The 14,376-nt window shown below is 39.3% G+C and overlaps 1 non-coding gene across 1 annotated transcript; it reads right to left on the reverse strand.

Moving 5' to 3' along the window:
• Positions 1–13,752: 13,752 nt before the first annotated feature.
• Positions 13,753–13,860, reverse strand: LOC148580028 (small nucleolar RNA R71). Its single transcript, XR_015899025.1, has one exon. It is a non-coding gene; the product is annotated as a small nucleolar RNA R71 (small nucleolar RNA).
• Positions 13,861–14,376: the final 516 nt, after the last annotated feature.

Below are 14,376 nucleotides of genomic sequence, written 5' to 3' on the forward strand. Positions count from 1 at the left end.
TAATCTTACAATAAGAAAAGAAGATTGGATTACTAAAAAACATCTCGGACGAGGGGCAAAATAACTCGACTAATATGATACAGAAGAACAAACAGAAAAGGAAAACCCCAAGACTCAAACCAAAGCCCTGGGGTATCCTTTGGAGGCAGTTACAAAGCAAGGATTCAGGAAAAATCTACAGCTTACGTCCCGGCATCTCTCAAACAAGAAAAGTCAAATCACAAACATTTTAGAAAGTCAAAACACAAAAGTCATCAAAGCCACTATCTTTTTACAGTCTATCAGCAAAAAGCATCGACAACATCAAACACGCCAAGCGGAAATCGTCAAAGGAACAACCTTTTTTCAGAATCAAACAAAATCATCATCAAAGGCACAAACAGAAACGGTGATAACATGCAAAAGCCTTAAGAACATCAAGCAACAAGAAAGACGAAAAGTTTCTACAAAGAAAGGAATCGATAAAATGCTCGAGTTTGACTTCACTAGAGAAAGATCGAAGTCAAGGACTCGACCTCAAAGCAGAAGACCGAGCTCAAGCAGGGGCACTGTTCACACCCTGGTTCGAGCTATCCGATCCGGGATGATCAGCAATAAAGCGACCGACCTCTTTAGGTCAGGCTACCCGACCTCTTCTCAAAAGAAGTCGGTCAAATCGACAGAAAAGCCCAGTAAAGGGCCCAAATAGAGGAACACGACCCAAATCCAAAGGCAGTCCAAGCCTATAGAGATAAGGGCGGTTCCCTTGAAGATAAGCTAACCACAACTCAAAGATAAAGATAAGATAAGATAACTAACTTATCTTATCTAGAAAGGTCACTCTACAACCACTATAAATACACTGGAGCACCCAGGTATAACTCATACTCTGATTCTACAATAAACCTGCTTAATACCCATGCTAACTTAAGCATCGGAGTCTCTTGTAGGTACCCCCCACCCTCTGGTGACCAAGGATCAGAAGTGCAGCCAGTCCAACAAGTCGGACACAACAGCTCCGGCCGCCACCAGCCAGCCGGACATGTCATCTTCGACCAGTACAGAAGATCTCATCCGAGATCGACCTACAGTTTCAAGTAACCCTTGGAACAACTTCATTTGATTCTTTTGAAAAAAGGTTGTGTCTTTGATGTCCTTCACTTGGCGTGTTTTGTTGTTTGCTTTCTGATTGAACTGCTATTTTTGTTGCTCTTTTGATGACTTTGTTTTGACTTTATCTCTTTCTTCTCGGGATGTTGCCTTTTGGAAAAGGGCTTTTCTTTGCTGAGAGTTTTGTTGGGCTTTTCTGTCACTGCCTCTAAAGGATGCCCCTGGACCTTGTCTTGGGATTTTCCTTTTACTTGTTTGTATGCTTGAGTCATGCTCTGCTATGAGTTGATTTTGACTTTGCCCGAGATATTTTGGTTGGTAATCTATTTTCTTCTTTCTTGCTGTAGGACTAGTTGTCCTCATGTCTGCTCGCAAAAATATTGTTGAGACATCTTCCCAAGTCCCTGAGGGCATGGCTGATTGGGTGGATTCTATGGTTCTTCTGTGTGTTTCGTTGGTTGACTCTGAGTTTTGTCAGCAGCTTAGGTAATTTCATAGGATTTGTAGTAATGGTAGTGATGAAAAGAATTATGAGCTTGTATCTCCCAATTCTGAAGAAAGGGTTTGTTTTTCTACCCGAATTGTTGGAGAACGCCCCTTTTTCTATGCATACGACTTCTTTTTTAGTCAAATGAATATTACTCTTCCTTTTACCCCCTTTGAGACCAACCTATTGTGGTCTTGTAACGTAGATCCATCCCAGCTTTACCACAACTCCGAGGGTTTTATAAAAATCTTTCAGTTGCTATGTCACGAACTAGGTATCCCTGCTTCGCAATCCCTCTTCTTTTATCTCTTTGTTTTGACAAAGCCTGGGGTGGTTAAGAAGAAGGCCGCCTGGGTTTTTTTCTGAGCTTCCCAGGGGAAGAAGGTTTTTTCCATGTTTGATGAATCTTTTCGTGACTTTAAGAATTACTTTTTCAGGGTCCGAGCTGTTGAAGGAGCTCGGCCCTTTTTTCTGGATGAGAATGACGAGCCTGCCTTTCCTTTAGAATGGCAAACGAATGTAGTGGTGTCTAAATATATGTGGGAGATTTTAGATGAGGCTGAGCAAGCCTTTGTGACTGTGCTGGAAGAAAACTGGAGGCAGCCTCCCCATCTTGATACAAAGAAATTCCTAGGAAATCCCTCTCTCCTCCGAGCTGAGCTGGGTAGTGGTCGATTTCTCTTTTATTTTGTTTTGTTTTTTTTTGTTTTTTTGTTTTTTTTGCTTATTTTGTCGAGTTTATTTCTTTTCTTTTCTTGATTTATAACTTGGTTTCTCGCTGTGATGTTTGTTTGCAAAGATGATTAAAAATAATGAATCTATGAAGGCCTTTAAGAAGGCGAGAAAAGCTACTGCAGCTCAGAACATCTCGGCCAAGATGGCCGGGGAGGGGTCTTCTCAGGTTTAGTCGAAGCCATCCGTACCGAGCTCTCCTGGACTGAGGAGGATGATTCCTACTCCTCGGGTTCGTTTAGTTGATCCTCCACAAGCTTCTGTCGCTACCTCTGGCGCTCCTCCACCGAAAAAGCAGAAAACCGCTGAGCCCTTTAACCTTGATGCCCCTGATTTTGATGCTGTCGAGTTTGTGGACCAGCAAATTGGTCCTTATGACACCATCCCTACTGACGATATTTTTCTCCTTCGCCATTAGGACTTTATTACTCGGAGCAGCGTCAAAATGGCACACATGGGGGCGGCTTTATATCGGACTGCTCAGGATCTTCCCATTCATGCTACAAAGGCTTTTATGGAGGAGGCTAAGTTGGAGTTTGACCAGATGAAGGGTTTGAAGGAGGAGCTTGAGGTGAAGGTGACCAAGTTGGAGAAAGAGTTGGAGGGTGAAGAGGCTAGTTCTATTGCCTTGGCGGCTTCTGCGAAGTTGGCTGAAGACACGGCGTTGAAGCACAAGGAGAGTTATGTCACGACCTATAGGGAAATGATGCGTCTCAGGGATGATTTAGAGTCTGCCCGAGCTGATTATGCCGAGCTCCAGGGTCACCTTGTAGGTAGTGTAACTGTTGCTTATAAGAACCTGAAGGAGCAGGTTCGGGTTCTTGCACCCGAGCTCAACCTTACTCTCTTCAGCTTGGATAACGTCGTAAAGGACGGTAAAATTGTCCCTGATGACCCTGATGATGATGATGTCGACCCTCCTTCAGTGCTTGCCACCAAAGCTTCTATTGCGCCGACTTCTTCAATTCCTTCATTTGAGGTTGGTCATCCCCAGTCAGATCCTGATTGCCAAATCTTGAACCGGGATGATGGGACAGTGGATGCGGTGCCTCTTCAGACTCGCCCTCCTTCACCCCGTGCTGATGCAGCTGAGAAGTCTTCAAATCCTCAATGATTATTTTGGATGTTTGTATATGGCCCGGCTTGTGGGTTTTGAACTTTCATACTTTGTTAATTGGTTCTGACTTTTTGATACTCTTTTAGTTGCTTGTTTAGCAACTTTATTTTGAAAAACAAAGTAGTTTCTCAAGCTCTTAAGGGTGACTTTTGGTAGCCTCTTGAGTTTGTTATTATTATAACTTGTGTTTTGCATAACATGTTTGTCTGCATCTGTCTGGTACCTTTTTAGGCTTTTAGGAGTGTTGAAGCCTTGTTGTCTGACCTCTTGTGATTGCCTTTGTATTTTCATACTTGTGGCTTGATTCTTTTGAGGTTGTGGATGTTTTTGGGTCCAACTTTGTATGTCGACTTCCCTACTTCGGTTTGAAGTTATTTCTAGTAATCCGTTTTGTTTGGACCTTTGTTAGGTCTCTTTTAAGGATTACTTTTATAATGTTTGTGGGAGTCCGATTTCATCATGTCAGTTTCTGCTAAGTTATTTCTAGTAATCCTCTTTTTGGACCTTTGTCAGGTCTCTTTTAGGGATTACTTTATAAATTTATGTTCTAGGCCGACTTCATCATGTCGGGCCTTTCGAAGTTATTTTAGCAATCCACTTTTTTGGACCTTGTTCAGGTTTCTTTTAGGGATTTATTTTTATAACTTTTATGTTCTGGGCCGACTTCATCATGTCGGGCCCTTCGAAGTTATTTTAGTAATCCTCTTTTTTGGACCTTGTTCAGGTCTCTTTCAGGGATTACTTTTATAACTTTATGTTCTGGGTCGACTTCATTATGTCGGGCCCTTCGAAGTTATTTTAGTAATCCTCTTTTATAGGGCTGGCCAGACCTCTTTCCAGGGATTTACTTTTATAACTTTGGTTATTGTGTTCGAACGGTCTGACTTATTTTCGTCGGCCGGTCTTTAAGTTATTTTTTAGCAATCCATTTATTTAAGACCTCGTCAGGTCCTTTCTATGGATCACTTTCGATAACTTCTTGCATTATTCTGTTTTCATCTTTGCCGATTTTGTAGAAATTGGGTTTAATCCCCGTTTGGTTGACCTTTTGATGAATTTGATTTTCATCTTTGTTGGTCTTTATCGCGATCTTGCAGTGAATTTGATTTTCACTTTCTGCCGATCTGTAGCTTTATAATCGGGCGATGAATTTTTAGCGTTTCAGATTAATGCGTCTTGAGAATTTATAGAAGATCTAAACAATTTTATTCAAAAGAAAATGCAGATATATACATGTGGGAGTTTTATCCCTCTAAGTCGGAAAATTTGTAGGTCTTGGCTTGGCACCTCATTAAAAATCCTTTTCAGGAAAAAGAGTGCGCCTTATCCTAAGATCCTTCATTACCCCTAACTATAGTACCTTCTTAGGTTGCAGGCGTGCTATGACCTAGGAAGCTCTCGCCCTTCGAGTTTGGACAGTCTGTAGTAGCCCTTTCCAAGTACTTCTATGACTCGGTAGGGTCCTTTCCAATTTGCTGCCAGCTTTTCTTCTCCAGGTCGAGTTGTTCCGATATCATTTCGGATTAGGATGAGGTCATTCTCTGCAAAACTTTGCGGCACTACCTTTTGATTGTATCTCGAAGCCATTCGATGTTTCAATGCCTCTTCCCTGATCCGAGTTCTTTCTTGAATTTCTGGAAGTAGGTCGAGTTCTTCCCTTTGAAGTTGGGAGTTAGCTTCTTCATTATAGTGGATCACTCTGGGCGACCCTTATTCAATCTCCACTGGGATCATTGCCTCCATTCCATAAGCTAATCAGAAGGGTGATTCCGTTGTGGTGGAATGTGGCGTTGTTTGGTATGCCCATAGGACTTGTGGGAGCTCTTCAGCCCAGGCTCCCTTTGCGTCCTGTAATCTCTGTTTTAGCCCAGCCAATATGACTTTGTTGGCAGCTTCGGCTTGTCTATTGGCTTGGGATGTTCTACGGAGGTGAATTGGTGTTTTATGTTTAAGTCGGCCACTAACTTTCTGAAGCCTGCATCTGTGAATTGGGTGCCATTGTCTGTGGTGATGGAGTATGGAACCCCAAACCTTGTGACAATGTTTCTATATAGGAATTTTTGACTTCTTTGAGCAGTGGCGTTAGCTAGAGGTTTTGCCTTGATCCATTTTGTGAAGTAGTCTACCCCTACTATGAGGAATTTGACTTGTCCTGATCCCTGAAGGAAAGGTCTGAGAAGGTCGAGTCCCCATTTTGCAAATGGCCAGGGTGAGGTTACGCTGATGAGCTCTTCTGGCGGGGCGATGTGAAAGTTGGCATGTTTCTGACATGGTGGACACATCTTTACGAACTCTGTGGCTTCTTTTTGTAGAGTTGGCCAATAAAATCCGGCTCGGAGTACTTTTTTGGTAAGTGCCTGCATTCCAAGATGATTACCACAGATGCCACTGTGTACTTCTTCTAAAACTTCCTTTGTGTTGAAAGTCGGTACACATTTTAACAATGGTATTGAAATTCCTCTTTTGTATAGAGTATTGTTTATGATAGTGTAGTATTGTGCCTCCCTTTTTAACCTCTTTGCCTCCTTCTTATCTGTGGGGAGTGTTTCTGTTTTGAGGTAGTTAATTATGGGAGTCATCCATCCTTGATCTGGACTTGTTATGGCGAGGACTTTTTCTTCTTCTGAGATTGATGGGTTCTGCAGCATTTCTTGGATGAGGCTTCTATTGTTGCCCCCTGGTTTAGTGCTGGCTAGTTTTGAGAGTGCATCAGCTCGGGCGTTCTATTCTCGGGGTATGTGGCGGACCTCATATTCCCCGAGTTGTCCGAGATGTTCCTTGGTTTTATCCAAGTACTTTTTCATGGTGGGATGCTTGGCTTGGTAGCTCCCTGCTATTTGTGAAGTGACTACTTGTGAATCGCTAAAGATGATAAGCTTTTGAGCTCCAACCTCCCTAGCCAGCTTCAAACCAACTAGTAGCGCCTCATATTCAGCTTGGTTGTTTGAGGCAGGGAACCCGAATTTGAGGGAAAGTTTGATTTGGGTTCCCTGGTCGCTTTCAATTATCACACCCCGCCGCTTCCAGTTTTGTTTGAGGAACCGTCTACATAGAGATTCCATTTTGTAGGGATTTCCGAGGTGTCTGTAAATTCTGCAATGAAGTCAGCCAAATATTAGGATTTGATGGCTGTCCGAGCTTCATATTGAAGGTCAATTTCGGACAACTCGACTGCCCATTGCAAGATTCTGCCTGCTAAGTCTGTTTTCTGCAAAATCCCTTTTATGGGTTGGTTGGTTCGAACCCTAATGGTGTGAGCTTGGAAGTACGGACGAAGTCGTTGAGATGTTAGTATAAGAGCGTAGGTGAATTTTTCTATTTTTTGGTAGTTCAGCTCGGATCCTTGTAGTGCCTTGCTAATGAAGTATACAGGTTGTTGCCTACTGTCGTTTTCTCGGACCAACACTGAGGCTACTGCCCTACTTCCTACTGCGAGGTATAATACAAGGGGTTCTTCTTCCCATGGCCGAGTTAGGATGCGAGGTTGTCCCAGGAATTTTTTGAAATCTTGGAAGGCTTGTTCACATTTCGTTGTCCATTCAAACCTCTTTCTTTCCTTAGAGTGGCGTAGAAGGGGAGAGATCTTATTGCCGATCCAGCGAGAAATCTGGACAAGGCTGCCAACCTTCCATTGAGTTGTTGTACTTCTTTGACACAAGTTGGGCTCTTCATGTCGAGTATGGCCCGACATTTATCCGGATTTGCCTCGATTCCTCTTTGTGTGAGCATAAAATCCAAGAATTTGCCAGCTTCTACTGCGAAGGTGCATTTTGCAGGATTAAGTCGCATGCCATGCCTTCTTATAGTGTCGAATACTTGGGTGAGGTCGGATAGTAACGTCTCTTCACTTTGTGTCTTTACTAACATGTCGTCCACATAGACTTCCATAATTTTTCCGATGTGATCCGTAAAGACCTTATTCATTAATCTCTGGTAAGTAGCTTTTGCGTTTTTAAGTCCAAAAGGCATAACGATGTAGCAGTAGTTTGCTTTTGGGGTTAAGAATGAAGTTTTTTCTTGGTCGGGTGGGTACATCGGGATTTGATTGTATCCCGAATATGCGTCCATAAATGAGAGGTATTTATATCCGAAGGAGGCATCTACTAGAGCGTCGATACTTGGGAGTGGGTATGGATCTTTTGGGCAGGCTTTGTTGAGATCAATGTAGTTGGTGCACATTCGCCACTTCCCATTTGATTTCTTCACCAAGACGACTGATAAACCCCGTTTTCAGGGTTTATCTTGTGATGGATTTAGAGTATTTTGCTAACTTTTTCTCACATTTAGCCAATGATTTAGCATGATTTTTGTGATCCTTCTCTTATTTATGCCTGAGTGTAAAAAGCATGCTTTTTGGTCTTTGATTAGATAACTTTAACTTCTCCTTGATTCCATAAGATACCTTGATGTGTTTGTTAGTAATCTCAGGTTGAAAAAGGCTAGGAATGAATCAAGGGAGCAAGGAAGGAAGCATGCAAGTAGAGAAGATCATGAAAAGCTAAAGAGTTGAACTCAGCCATGGACGCGCGCGCGCACCAGGCGCTTACGCGCACATTGCGAACTTACCCATGGATGCGTACGCGTGCTGTGCGCGTACGCATCGGTGCTGATTTATGATTTTTTAATGAAATCATGGCCAGCGAATTCTCAAGGCTTATGGGGCCCAATCCAACTCAACTTTGGCGCCAAAACACTCAAAAGGACCAAGGATTGAAGGGAGTAGGGGGGATGATCAAGGGGAACACACATTAGACTAGTTTTAGCTTTAGTTTTAGAGAGAGAAGCTCTCACTTCTCTCTAGGATTAGAATTAGGATTAGGTTTAGTTCAATAATCTAGATCTAGGTTTTAATTCATGCTTTGTTCTTCTTCTACCTCTCAATTCTATGTTGTTAAATTCATCATTCTTCTCTTGTTGTTATTACTTTCTTCTATTTTGTTTGTAGATCTACTCTTGTTCATTCTTCTTTTAATACAATTTGAGGTAATTCATGTAGATCTTGTGTTCTTTGATTGTTGTTGTTGATGTCTTACATTCAATTGTTGCTAGATTTTATCCTTGTTATCAAATTACTATGCTTTTCTTTTATGCCTCCCAAGTGTTTGACAAAATGCTTGGTTGGATTTTAGTATAGATTTTATTCCTCTTGGCTTTGGTAGAGTAATTAGTGACGCTTGAGTTATCTAATTCCTTTGTAGATTGATAATTAGAAGTTGCTAATTGATTTGGATACCACTAAAGCTAGTCTTTCCCTTGGGAGTTGGCTAGGACTTGTGGAATCAAGTTGATTCATCCACTTGAATTTCCTCCATGATTAGAGGTTAACTAGGTGGTAGCAATGGACAATTTATTATCACAATTGAGGAGGATAACTGGGATAGGACTTCTAATTCTCACAACCTTACCAAGAGCTTTCGTAGTTATTAGTTTACTTTCATTGCCATTTACATTTCTTGTCTAAAATTTCAAAAATCCCAAATATAACTCATAACCAATAACAAGACACTTTATTGCAATTCCAAGGGAGAACGACCCGAGGTTCAATACTTCGGTTTATAAATTTAGGGGTTTGTACTTATGACAAACAATCTTTTGTATGAAATGATTATTGTTGGTTTAGAAACTATACTTTACAACGAGAATTCATTAGAGAAATTCTAAGCTGTCAAAAGACCGTTCATCAAAATGGCGCCGTTGCCGGGGATGTTGCAATGGTGTTGTGTTATTGGTTATTGTATATATGTGAATATTGTAAATAGGTTTGTCTTTTGCTTGTTTACTAGATTTTGTTAGTTTCATTTCATTTTTCCACTATGAATTCTCACTTTGGCTATGAGTTTGGTTCTAATTGTGTTGTAGGAAATGTGGACTTTAATGACAACATGTGTCAAGGATGGAACACTTCAAGATGGGAGGAGCCTCAAGGAATTGATCACTCCTACTGGCAACAACCTCCAGATACTTATAGGTATAATCTCCATCTTAATGCATGTCAATTCAATGGCTATGGCGAAACTTTATGTGGAAATCAATTACCATCATCATATGCCTATGACTCTTATCCTCAACATGAACCTCAACCATACTCACAAACCTTTTCATACCAAGCATCCTCCTAAGACTCATACCCATCATATGACCAATCACCCATACCATATTCTTACAACCATTATGAGCAAAAACCTTTGGAACCACCACAATTCCATCATGATTATTACCAGGAACCATGATGAACGGATAATTTATACGCTTTTTGGCATTGTTTTTACATAGTTTTCAGTATAATTTAATTAGTTTTTAGTCTATTTTTAATAGTTTTTAATTAAAAATCACATTTCTAGACTTTACTACTGTGAGTTTGCGTATTTTTCTGTAATTTCAGGTATTTTCTGGCTGAAATTGAGGGACCTGAGCAAAAATCAGATTCAGAGGTTGAAGAAGGACTGCAGATGCTGTTGGATTCTGACCTCCCTGCACTCAAAGTGGATTTTCTGGAGCTACAGAAGTCCAAATGGCACGCTCTCAACTGTGTTGGAAAGTAGACATCCAGGGCTTTCCAGAAATATATAATAGTTTATACTTTGCCCGAGTTTAGATGACACAAACTGGCGTTAAACGCCAGTTCCATGTTGCAGTCTGGCGTTCAGCGCCAGAAACAAGTTGCAAAGTGGAGTTCAACGCCAGAAACACGTTACAAACTGGCGTTCAACTCCAAGAATTACCTCTCCACGTGTAAACTTCAAGCTCAGCCCAAGCACACACCAAGTGGTCCCCGGAAGTGGATTTCTGCATCAATTACTTATCTCTGTAAACCCTAGTAACTAGTTTTTGTAAATAGGACTTTTTACTATTGAGTTTTCATCTTTAGTTTCATCTTTAGATCACGTTTGGGGGCTGGCCATTCAGCCATGCCTGGACCATTATCACTTATGTATTTTCAACGGTAGAGTTTCTACACTCCATAGATTAAGGTGTGGAGCTCTGCTGTTCCTCAAGGATTAATGCAAAGTACTACTGTTTTTCTATTCAATTCAACTTATTCCGCTTCTAAGATATTCATTCGCACTTCAACTTGAATGTGATGATCGTGACAAAGTCATCATCATTCCCCTATGAACGCGTGCCTGACAACCACTTCCGTTCTACCTTCGATTGAATGGATATCTCTTGGATATCTAATACAGGGGACCGAGTCCGAGTTATTAGCGTCTTCATGGTATAAGTTAGAACCCATGGATGGCCATTCCTGAGATCCGGAAAGTCTAAACCTTGTCTGTGATATTCCGAGTAGGATCTGGGAAGGGATGGCTGTGACGAGCTTCAAACTCGCGAGTGTTGGGCGTAGTGACAGACGCAAAAGGATAGTAAATCCTATTCCAGTATGATCGAGAACCGACAGATGATTAGCCATGCAGTGACAGCGCATTGGACCATTTTCACAGGAGAATGGGATGTATCCATTGATAATGGTGATGCCCTACATAAAGCTTGCCATGGAAAGGAGTAGGATTGATTGGATGAAGACAGCAGGAAAGCAGAGATCAGAGCAACGAAAGCATCTCTATACGCTTATCTGAAATTCTCACGAATGAATTACATAAGTATCTCTATCTTAGTTATATTCTATTTATCTTTTATTCATCACTTTATAAAACTATTTGAATCCGCCTGACTGAGATTTACAAGGTGACCATAGCTTGCTTCAAGCCGACAATCTCCGTGGGATTGACCCTTACTCACGTAAGGTTTATTACTTGGATGACCCAGTGCACTTGCTGGTTAGTTGTACGAAGTTGTGAAATAGATATAAGATCATGAACGTGCGTATTGAGTTTTTAGTGCCGTTACCAAGGAATGGAATGATCATGATTTCGCACACCAAGTTTTTGGCGCCGTTGCCGGGGATTGTTCGAGTTTGGACAACTGACGGTTCATCTTGTTGCTCAGATTAGGTAATTTTATTTTAATTTAGTCTTTTTGTTTTTATTAGTATAATTTTCGAAAAAAAAAACAAAAAAAAATATTTTTTAATTTATGTTCTTCAAAATTTTTAAGAATGAATTCTTGAGTTTCATGAAGCATGTTGAAGCCTGGCTGGCTGTAAAGCCATGTCTAAATTCATTTGGACTGAGACTTCTAAACCATCATCACAAGAGCAAGCTAGTTGTTGCTAATCAAATTTGCTGTTGTATGACTGATTTGTATTCTAAAGCTTGGCTGGCCATTGGCCATGTCTAGTATTTTGGACTGGAGCTTTCACTGAAAGCTTGGTTGGCTAGTGAGCCATGTCTAATTCCTGGACTGAAGCTTTAGAATAAGAGTGCAAGATTCCTGGAATTCATATTAAAAATTTTGAAATCCTTATTTTTCTTTTTCAAATAATTTTCGAAAAATCCAAAAAAAAAATTATAAAATCATAAAAATCAAAAATATTTTTTATGTTTCTTGTTTGAGTCTTGTGTCAAATTTTAAGTTTGGTGTCAATTGCATATTCATCTTGCATTTTTTTCGAAAATTTCATTCATGCACTGCATTCATCATGATCTTCAAGTTGTTCTTGATAAACTTTCTTGTTTGATCTTCATATTATATTGTTTTGTGTTGTATAGTGTTTTTCATATGCATTCTTGAATTCTTAGTGTCTAAATATTAAAAATTTCTAAGTTTGGTGTCTTGCATGTTTTTCTTTTCTTAAAAATTTTTCAAAAATAAGTTCTTGGTGTTCATCTTGATATTCAAAGTGTTCTTGGTGTTCATCTTGACATTCATAGTGTTCTTGCATGCATCACATATTTTGATCCAAAATTTTCATGCATTGAGTCTTTTTGATGTTTTTCTCTTTCATCATTAAAAATTCAAAAATCAAAAAAATATCTTTCCCTTTTTCACTCATAAATTTTCGAAAATTTGAGTTGACTTTTTCAAAACTTTTTAAAATTTAGTTGTTTCTTATGAGTCAAATCAAATTTTCAATTTAAAAATCTTATCTTTTCAAAATCTTTTTCAAAAATCAAATCTTTTTCATTTTTCTTATTTATTTTCGAAAATTTTAAAAATATTTTTCAAAAATCTTTTTCTTAATTTTATCTCATAATTTTCGAAAATATTATCAACAATTAATGTTTTGATTAAAAAATTTCAAGTTTGTTACTTTCTTGCTAAGAAAGATTCAAACTTTAAGTTCTAGAATCATATCTTGTGAATACTTGTGAGTCAAGTCATTAATTTTGATTTTAAAATTCAAATCTTTTTCAAAACTAATTTTAATCATATCTTTCTATCATATCTTTTTAAATCATATCTTTTTCAAAAATTTGATTTTAAAATATCTTTTCTAACTTCTTATCTTCTTATCTTTTCAAATTTGATTTTCAAATCTTTTTCAACTAACTAATTGACTTTTTGTTTGTTTCTTATCTTTTTCAAAACCACCTAACTACTCTTCCCTCTCTAATTTTCAAAAATACCTCTCTCTTTTTCAAAAATTCTTTTTAATTAATTAATTATTTTAAATTTTAATTTTAATTTTATTTTCCCTTTAATTTTTGAAAATCATCAACTCCTTTTCAAAAATTATTTTCGAAAACTTCTCTCTTTCATCTTCTTCTATTTATTTAATTACTTACTAACACCTCACTTCATCTCATATCTCTGCTCCTATCCTCACCCTTGTATTAGGATTATCCATTCTTCTTCACTCTTATTCCCTTTCTTCTTCTACTAACAATAAGGAACCTCTTTACTGTAACATAGAGGATTCCTCTTCTTTTCTTGTTCTCTTTTCTTTCATATGAGTAGGAACAAGGAAAAGGGCATTCTTGTTGAAGCTGATCCAGAACCTGAAAGGACTCTGAAGAGGAAACTAAGAGAAGCTAAATTGTAACAATCCAGAGACAACCTTACTGAAATTTTCGAACAAGAAAAGGAGATGGCAGCCGAACCTAACAACAATAATGCAAGGAGGATGCTTGGTGATTATACTACACCTACTTCCAAGTTTGATGGAAGAAGCATCTCAATCCCTACCATTGGAGTAAACAATTTTGAGCTGAAACCTCAATTAGTTGCTCTAATGTAACAGAACTGTAAATTCCATGGACTTCCATCAGAAGATTCCTATCAGTTTTTAACTGAATTTTTGCAGATCTGTGATACTGTTAAGACCAATGGGGTTGATCCCGAGGTCTACAGGCTTAGGCTTTTCCCGTTTGCTGTAAGAGACAGAGCTAGAGTATGGTTGGACTCTCAACCTAAGGATAGCCTGAACTCTTGGGATAAGCTGGTCACGGCTTTCTTAGCCAAGTTCTTTCCTCCTCAAAAGATTAGTAAGCTTAGAGTGGATGTTCAAACCTTCAGACAGAAAGAAGGTGAATCCCTCTATGAAGCTTGGGAGAGATATAAGCAACTGAGCAAAAGGTGCCCTTCTGACATGCTTTCAGAATGGACCATTCTGGATATATTCTATGATGGTCTATCTGAGCTATCAAAGATGTCATTGGACCATTCTGCAGGTGGATCCATTCACCTAAAGAAAATGCCTGCAGAAGCTCAAGAACTCATTGGCATGGTTGCTAATAACTAGTTTATGTACACTTCTGAGAGGAATCCTGTGAGTAATGGGACGCCTCAGAAGAAGGGAGTTCTTGAAATTGATACTCTGAATGCCATATTGGCTCAGAACAAACTATTGACTCAGCAAGTCAATATGATTTCTCAGAGTTTGAATGGAATGCAAGCTGCATCCAACAGTACTCAAGAGGCATCTTCTGAAGAAGAAGCTTATGATCCTGAGAACCCTACAATAGCAGAGGTAAATTATATGGGTGAACCCTATGAAAACACCTATAACCCCTCATGGAGAAATCACCCAAATTTCTCATGGAAGGATCAACAAAAGCCTCAATAAGGCTTTAATAATGGTGGAAGAAACAGGCTCAGCAATAGCAAGCCT

This window comes from Arachis ipaensis, chromosome B10, assembly GCF_059453495.1.
Source record: "Arachis ipaensis isolate K30076 ecotype BB chromosome B10, ASM5945349v1, whole genome shotgun sequence".
NCBI lineage: Eukaryota > Viridiplantae > Streptophyta > Magnoliopsida > Fabales > Fabaceae > Arachis > Arachis ipaensis.